Raw genomic sequence first — 9,480 nt, 5'->3', positions numbered from 1 at the left:
CATGAAAGCATACAGTGCACTAAGTAGTGGAAGGCGTTTCGGACTTTCAGATGGTAAGACTTAACTTTTCTTTTATGAATGAAACACGCATCATAGGAAGACCTAACGAATGCTTGTACTCCACTAAAGCTGATGACATTCCTATTATTGACTCCTTAGACTGTTGTTTTAGCGATTTTCTTATTGCTTAAAATTTCCTGAGTACGAGTTTTTTTTTTTTCTGTGACTTCTTCAAAAATATGGATCTCGACTGCATCAACGAATTCGTATCAAAAAGAAGAAAGATTGCAAAAAAATCCCTGCATTAAAAGAAAGATTATTCAAATGCGCCGTAGACTCCGTAGGCTTTGTAAGCGATCGAGCGATATAAGCCTTGTGAAGCAGTTGAACCCTGAGTTTAAGGAAAACGTTAGACAGGCGAAATGTCGCCTCTTCAGTGCGACACTGTCTTCTTTTCCCCAGTTTTCGCTCTAAGATTATATCGTCCTCAAAGTCTAAGGTAAACAATTTGCATAGTAATAACGACATCGTGGACAACCCTAAGAGCATTGCACATGCTGTTAATAATTACTTCACGTCGATTTTCAGATTTGCCAACAATCAAGGGCGGGTCCCGGCGGCTATGACGGAAAACAGTGAACAAAGAAGAAATGCTTTGCGGAATATAACAATTTCTGAGACGGGTATTGTAAGCTATCTAATGAATATTGATGCTAAAACGGGAGCTAGGCCAGACAACATCACTAATTCCTTGCGTTTCTCAAAAGATACGCGGAGTAGAAAACCATGTACTTGGTTTTGATATTCAAAAAATCTCTGGAGACGCCCACGGTATCTTCCACATGGAAAGTCGCAAAGGAGATACCAATTTTAAAATCTAGTGACTCAAGATCAGTTTCCAAATTTAGGCCTATTTCTTTGCTTTGTACGAGCATAAGGCGTTGGAGCATATGGTGTTTAAACGCATATCGACAAATTTTGAACAAAGTAACTTTTTACTAATTTAAACAAGAATTTCGTAAATAAAGTATCTAGCATTACCCAACTGACAGAAACTGTGCATGCATTTTCATCTGTAATAAATGTAAGGCGGCGATCCGATATCATTAATTAGGTTTTTCGAAAACGTTTGATTGCGTGCCGCATGAAAGTTTTCTGATAAAGCCGTCACTAGTTTGAGATAAACCTGCTATCGTGAAGTGGCTTGAAAGTTACTTATATCTGAAACAGCAGTTTGTTCAAGTTGACACCGCAAGCTCCAGTACCACATACGTAAATTATGGCGTCCTATAGGCATTAGTCCTCGGGCTTTTGTTGCTTTTAATATTCACGTATGATATTGTTTGTAGAATTACAGTGAATATCCCACTGTTTGCAGATGATCGTGTTATTTTTAGAAAGATCAAAAGTTCTGCGTACTGCGAAGTACTAAACTCCTCAATAGAATAAAAAAACTGTCTAGACGGGCTGATGAGTGGCAAATGTCACGAAATTTACCAAAAGCTGTATGTATGTTAATTACTTAAAGGAAGGACACTATCACGTTTAATTGTTCGATTTGGAACCGTAGCCTTGATAGGGTATGTTTATATATATACCTGGTGTTTACAATGACATATTATCTTAAATGAAATGTTCATATTAATAAAAATCGCTAGCAAAGCACTGCGTAAGCTGGGTTTCTTGAGTAGGTAGATGATACAGCCTCCTGTGATACAACACTACTACTGCATAAAACACTTGTTTGGCCAGTGCTAGAGTATAGACGCGTCATTCGGGATCCACATAACTTATCTTGTATTTCAGACCTTGAGAATTCAAAGACTAGCTGTGCGCTTTGTTTATAACATCTACTACTCATATATATATTGAACCAAGGTCTGTATTTGCACAAGCCAGGAAACCCTACAAAAAAAAAAAAAAAAGACGGAGGATAAACCGTCATAGGTTATTTTCCTTGTCGGCGATGACGAGCTCGGAATAGAGAAGGATAAATACGTAACCTTTTTTTCGGCCCCAGGTCGACCATATTTAAAAATATCAAAACAATAAAGGTTATGAATTTAAAAACGATACATTTAAGTTATCAATAATTCATCGCATAATATTCGAGTGAAACAGCCTACGAACTGACGTTGTAGTTGCAGTTGCAACTAGTAGTTCAGTTGCAAGCAGCGCTCTGTGTTGTTCGTTTCTTTTACTTGTCCGTTGTTTTTAGCGCTTTTACACTCGCAAATATGGATCACCAACTAGCCCAAGTACACACCCTTCGACTTTGTAAATGCTACCACATATTCAAACTATTGTTTTTTGTTGTCGCAGCAAGTGCGCCCTGCATGAAAGTGTTTTGATGTATGACTCCTGCTATGATCTCGCAAGAGATTAGCAGTAAATTAAACAAAGAAGACAATTCTATATCCATTGTTAAAACGTTCGACGCTTCATGAAAGTGTGTAGAAAGTATTTATACATATAGAATCTTGCACACCGGGTTGGTAATAGTTCTTGGCTTACGCGTGCAGCACTTTTCACCTGTTTCTAAGCTTGTGAATGTTCTTTTACTCTTATAAGCTTATACAGGGTGTTTATTTCAGAGCGCAGCTCTTAGGCGCCAGTTTCCGGGTTGAGCCGCGTTGCCGTTGGCGTAACCGCGCGCGTTCTATTACGGGCCGTCAACATTTTCCCGCTAACTTTAGCGGGGAATTTTAACTGGTCTTGAGGACATGTGCCGTCAATTCTCCCCTTAAATTTATCGGGATAACACGCTAACTTCAAATAGGATATTACCGTGCTCAATATGCGGGAAAATTTTCCGGCTATATTTAGGGGTTAAACTTAACCCACTAAATTTAGCGGGAAACTTAACCGGCTGAATTTAGCAGAAAAGAAAGCCCGCTAAATTTAGCGGGAAAATCGTCCCGCTAAATTTAGCGGGGATACTTAACCCGGTAAACTTATTTAGAAACTTAACCAGTTAAATTTAGCGGGAAAACTTATCCGCTACATTTAGCAGGAAAATGTCATGCTAAAGTTGGCGGGAAAATAGGAGTGAAGGATTTGGAAAAGGTGGAGCATACCCTCCCCTCCATGCTCTCCCCTCCTCTTCCTCAAGAGCTGCCGTCTAGTTTCGCATTAGAGAGATTTGTAAACGTCTTTCATTTTTCAATGGGAAACTATTTATTTAAACAAAGGGCTCACCGCTACGCGGACGCGGTCTTCAACATGTGTTTCTTAAGCGCGGCTGGTAATATACAAAGAGATAATCAAAGTCTTTTGTAGGATAATTCACTGAAATTCGTTAATGAACTTTATAATAAGTGGCCTTACCGCCGACATTGCAATCGCAGTTCTGGAGGCTACCACCGTGGAAGGCTAAGTAAATTTACGTAAGGTAAAAAGAGGTCACAGGCTTGGAGATATTCGGCGATAAAGTTTTCCTTGTTTGGGCTACGATTCGACAGAAGTGTGCAGTGATACCATATTCATTTAGTTTTCACTCGATACGGTGCAAAGTTTGTCGGTGAACATTTCTAAGCCGGTGGCTTTCGTTTACCCTTCGTAAATTGATTTTGCCTTCCAGGCTGGTAGTTTTCAAACTTGCACTGGCAACATGACCTGTATACCCTATTGAAAATTCCATCAAGGTACGTAATTTGGGACACTGACTGCCAGTCAGCAGCCTTGGTGGAACGTGATGGACCATCAGACGTCATCTGATGATGCATCAGATGACGTCTGACTGCCACTGCCAAGGGAATTTCATCAACAAGGGCAGCATTTATATAAGAGTAAAGCAATACGCACTCATAAATATCGCCAAATGCCTCAATAAAACGAAATGTTCGAGAAAAAAAAAAAAAAGCAGGAACACCGCGCATCGAACCCGCGACCACTTGCGCACAAATCGGACACCGTAACCGCTATGCTACGCCGCTTCTTAGTGAACTAGATTTCACCATCCGTTTTATACGAGATGCTTCGGTTGCAAATGCAGTTAAGACTTCAGCATGTTATGCAAAGCACTCGTAGATCACTCGCCGTACTTCAGTTCTACTCACCTGCCATGTAGAGCACTTTCGCGTCGTAGAACGATCCTTTTGTTCGCGCGTCACCGGCCCAGTAGACCTGGTACACCTTGTCGTCTTCAACTACACCGCTAAAGTCCTTTACATCGTCGGAACTCACAACAGGCTGGGTCTTGTCGAGTAGAAATTCTACTAAAACATGAGACATTGTAGAGCCCGGGCAGGATCGACAGGTTGGAGCAAGCGGGCAAACAAAACGAGTCGAGAGCGATCGTTCATGAAAGCTCGGCGAAGCCTCTATGGGCGAAGCGAAGTGCGAAGTGTCGTTTTCTTCGCTTCGGCGGGCTTCTGATCAAGGTTGTCCGTCGGTTGCGTGTCATATCTCTAACGTCAGCGGTTTTATGGGCTCACGTCCCGAAATCGTTTTCTCGTGCATAGATTACTTTTCGTATTCATAGATTTGACGAAATAGTGGTATCCGAACGAACTTTACGTCCTTTGACCGTACGTCTGTCTGCACGTCAAAGCTTTCTGACGTGCAGTCAGAGACAATCGATGTACAGTCAGAATCACCACCAAAGACATCCTGATGGCATTTCGCGGCGGCCGACTGCCACCAAGAAACCATCAGAAAGCCGACTAGCGGGGTCTGACTGGAGTTTGACGGTCGGTCAGAGTAACCTGTTGGCCAATCAGACATGCTTGACGTACGGTCAGGCACAGTCAGCGGTCCACTAGAAAACATTGACTGCCAAACAGGGTTACATTGATGGATTTTTCCTTCGGGTAGCCACTAGTTAAAGTTAATGATCAAATTTTAGTTAATTGCCTTATACAAACTGGTATAATCTCTCCCGCGAATTTTTCGCTGCTCGCTTAGATCAAAAAGATCTCCAAAATTATATCCGAAAATGAAGGCCATTTTCATTCAATGACACTTTCGAATTCGCCTGAAAATTATAAATCCCGCCAGCCATTTTCGGTTCAGAGATGACAATCTTGGTAAAACTGTTCGTGTACCAGCAAGCAGCCTAGTTACCTTGTTCCTACTTCGGCGTCGCCTTTTGGAAAAACGCGACAAAGTATTTAAGCTAACTGAAGTTTTAGTTGTACGTGAAATATGAGAACCGAACTACCTAGAGAAAAATTAGTCGCTCGAAATTCGGTTCCTTCCCCCCGAATACCGCCAATCAAAAACTGGCCGGTTTGAGTCGCGGTCACTTTTTTCTCCGTGGTCAGAGGCCGTTTACAACCTCCAACTTTAATCAATGTGGTGGGTCATTGAAAGCACACACTCAATATTAGAGATAGAAAAATATACGAAACCTATTTGTCGTGGCTTCCAAAAAGCTGCAGATACGTTGATCGAGAAATAAAAAGTTTGGACAGAGAACCGGAAGATTTCTGTGCGCTCACTGCGTACTTCTCAACATGGCGTCGTGTCGTGTATCGCGGGTCTCACGGGCTCGACGGCGGTGGCAGCAGACGACGGGCGTGGGACTTCTGCTCAGAAGTGTGGTTCGCGGTATCGGCGAATCTGTGTTCCATCGAAAGAGAAACTTTCGACCGATCAAAAGAATTGTTACTCATTCCGCACGACACGTCCGACCACCAAGCCGATTTGCACGAAGACATCGCGGAGCCGTTGCTCCTTCTCGTGGCTGAAGACATTGCACGTGCAAACGTCAAGCACGAAGTGCGTACATCGGGTTAAATATGCAGGCGCACGATTTCTTTAATAAGTGCAAATGTGGCCAATGCGTGGTGCTGCCCCATTTCGAGGTGGTAGTACCTTTGCTGGAGGAGGGAAATCGGCAGCAAACTCTTTGACCTACGGTAGACCGGCTGCATTAACACGACAAGATTCCCACGGTAGCTATGTGGAAAGATGTTCCCTTTACACGTAGCGGGCCTAAGTTCGATCGCTAGTGTTAGCTCACTTTTTGCTTTGTTTTTACATTCTGCGATATATGCAGTTTTTTTTAGAATTATCCCTGAAAAAAATGTTGTGGACGTTACGTCCCTCAACTAAATGGTATTAGCCCCGTGCGCGACCGAAAGCGTCGCTGTGGTCGGCCTTCCACGATTGGCCGAACGCTGACTATGACGTCGGAAAGGGGATTTATCATCGACGGAAATAAGAGGAATGAAAGAACTTTAATTTTGACGGTGTTGGCGTGTTGGCAGTGTTCCTTTGAGAGCGCAATGATTTCAAGCTTCCACCATGCTAATAACAAACACCATCGAACTTGTTGTTTGCAAGGTAATGACGTCACAAGGGGGACCCATAGGAGAGCGCCACCAAAACATCTCGCCGCTAATAGCTGGCAAGGAAACAGCGCACCCTCAAAACAAGCACTCTAAGCTTTCATGCGCACAAAAGAAAGAACCACTTACACAGCGCTGTGTAAGTGGTTCTTTCTTTTGTGTGCATGAAAGCTTAGAGTGCTTGTTTTGAGGGTGCGTTGTTTCCTTGTCAGTCATGAACAACCAACTCGCCCGAACCTCCGGTATAGCTTTACCTTTTTGATAGCTGTGAACTCAAAGTAGCCTCTTTCCATAAAGTGCAAGGGGCACATGAATCGGGTGGCGTCTGCTTTCGGAGGTGCCCGTAACCGTTCTACGGGAATTGGAGCCAGCCATTTGTCCCGATCCCGTTGATCTTTCGGAAACTTGTGCAGACTCTGCAGAACAATGCCCCTTTCACATGGGAGACATGTGAGGCAGCTGTTCACGCAACAAAATGGGGTATTCTTTTTGAAGCCCATCACGGGAATTCACCACGGGCATTCACTACTCATTTACAACTCTTCAATGTAGAAACAATTCATATTGAAGTACAGAACAGCGAGCTGACCAAACATAACTGCAAAGGAATCGCACGGCAAACGGTCCCCGCAACGCGTTTTGCCTGCTGTGCGCGAAAAAAAAAAAAATCGCATGGTTTGGTGTAGCCGCGAGACTTTCGGCCCTCTCTCTCCTCCTCTACGTTTTTCTGACCTCCATGCAGAGGTTTCGGTTCCGGTTTCGAGCAGTTTCGTTTTTTGGCTTTATTAAAAATATACATGACTCTCTCGCAAAGTAATAATCGAGTAGTCTTCCGACACCCTGATAAACCACCTAGCGGGGGGGGGGGGGGGGGGGGGGGGGTCAGTGTCACACTGTCAGCTTTCCGAGAGAGGGGGTCGGTCAGGATGGTAACGATCGATGATGGTGTTCACCCGATGGAAGTTCCCGGGAAGTCGACTAATCAGAAAAAACAACTAAAAGTTGTTCGATCCAGCTGAACAGATTGCGACGTTGGTTGGCTTTACGGTGGCCAGTGTGGCCACGTTTGTTATGAAACAAAACAAAACAGCTCAGCAGTGAGTTTCAATCCCAAAATTAAACCCCATACTTTCGTCCCCAGTTAGGAAAATCGAATCGAAGCCAATACTCGAGAATCCTCTCGGCACTCCTTTTGTAGGCTGGTAGGAGCCTCCTTTCTCCTCAGGGACCGACCAATACCATGAAATTTCACCGCTCCCACTTGGTACACTGCTGCCCAATGGTCGGCGAGCTGTCAGCCTTGAGCTCCCCCGCCAAATCGAAATTCCTTCTAGAGTCGTTCCCTGCATTTTTGGAAGTCTCGCTGGCGCCACCAGCTAAAATAATATATCGGGCAAAAAGCGACAATTTTACACTAAGCGGCGAAACCCTCTATATACAGGCACACTCGGTTAATGCTGCAAGCACCTCCGAGCGGAGTTCTCTCCGTATCGCCTCTCAAAACCCGAGACGTTTCTTAACGACCGCGAGGGGAGCTCTCCCACCTCGGCCGCGATGCCAATGCTCCCTCCAAAACGCCAAACCGAACACAGAAAGTAAAAAAAAAATGACAACGCAACTCTGAAAGAGCAACTTTTCTAACAAAAGTCACCTTAATTAGTAAGCAGGATTTCTACATAGTTAAGACCTCCCCACCAAGAATGTTGCACGTACACTTGGTGTTCGCAGAACATAACTCCCACTGTTCGTCACTTCGGAGACACACTGCAGAGAGCAAGGCCCAGAGCCGTACATTCTAGATTCCACAATGACCGTATATATATATATATATATATATATATCTTTAAACCAGAAAATCGCAAAGCCCTACAGTATGGGTGCAAACATCACTGGCACTGTATTTCTAGTGAAGTTCGCACTGGTCAAAATAAACATTCAAAATAATAAAAAAAAACCATACGACTTGAAAAAAAAAGAAAGAAACGCAAAATGCTCCACACTTTTAGAAAAAATGGCGGAAAAAGGTTAGCAACGGCGCGTCTTCCTCCCTTCTACTGACGCGCCCCCAAGCGGACACGAGAAACAGGGAGGAACGAAACGTTTTTCTCCTTCTCCAGGCAAACGGGAGGAAGCTTTCCCCCTCCCGACTCATCTTCTCTCGGTTTTGTTTTTCGAGCCCGTCGCGCACGTTGTTTTATAAATGTTGTTAAGTTGATTGAGCTTCAGCGGCAGCAAAGGCCGCCTGTAATTCCGTCTTCTACTCCAAACGTGCAGAATATTTCGGTTGCATTGACGTTTTTATCACTAATTTTATCAAACGGGCCGACGAAGCCGCTAGAAACAGCGAAGTTCCGGAGCAGTGCCAGTAGCACTACATACACTGGGTAAAATGGCCGTCCCCGGATTGCGGGACCCACACTACAGCCACACCAAACTAGGCTACCGTAGCGGAACCACACGGAACTGCGTCGACGTTCTCGACGTTATGGAAATCGAAGGAACTGCTTCCAAGGCAGGCAGGTTTCGCTGCCGGCTGCCCGAGTGCCTTTAATGCTGAGTTCGGTTCTGTTTTCCGATGCCGAGTGCCAACCGGCGTTCAACGTGGTTCCGTATTTCTGCGTGTCAGCAACGTAGCAGCAACATACTGATGGCCAGCGGCGTAGACTTTCCATTTCCCCGGGAAGGGGGGGGGGGGGGGGGGCAGGGCTCAGAAGTGCACCGGGGAGGGGGGGGGGGGGGGTGCTGCGCGTTACCTTTTCGTTAGAGTTTGAGATTGAAGCCAACGAAAGCACGCTGAGGTTCCATTTCCTATGCATTTTGTCAATAACGGCAGCGTGGGCGTTATTTTGTTTACATGCCACTACTAGAAGCTCGTTACACGGCACGTAAACAGCGTCTCGGTAAGGATCATGGCCCGGGCCCGGGGGGGGGGGGGGGGGCTCTGTTTTCCGCGAATCTCACCAGGGGGGCACGAGCTCCGATGCCCTCCCTAAGTCTACGCCTATCGTGATGGCAGTGTTGTGGGTTGTGAACAGAAGACTGGAATTATCGCCGATGTGACCGTGTGTTCGCGTATCAGTGGTGCAACAACAAGATCAGATGACGTAAACTGTCGGGCATTGATGCCGCTGGTCGGGCCGTGATCGGAGGGGGCGGGGTGTCGCAGGTTGACATTCCGCCTTACATT

The sequence above is a fragment of the Ixodes scapularis genome, unplaced genomic scaffold (assembly GCF_016920785.2).
Source record: "Ixodes scapularis isolate PalLabHiFi unplaced genomic scaffold, ASM1692078v2 PGA_scaffold0__279_contigs__length_252992795, whole genome shotgun sequence".
NCBI lineage: Eukaryota > Metazoa > Arthropoda > Arachnida > Ixodida > Ixodidae > Ixodes > Ixodes scapularis.
This window is presented reverse-complemented; position numbering follows the sequence as displayed.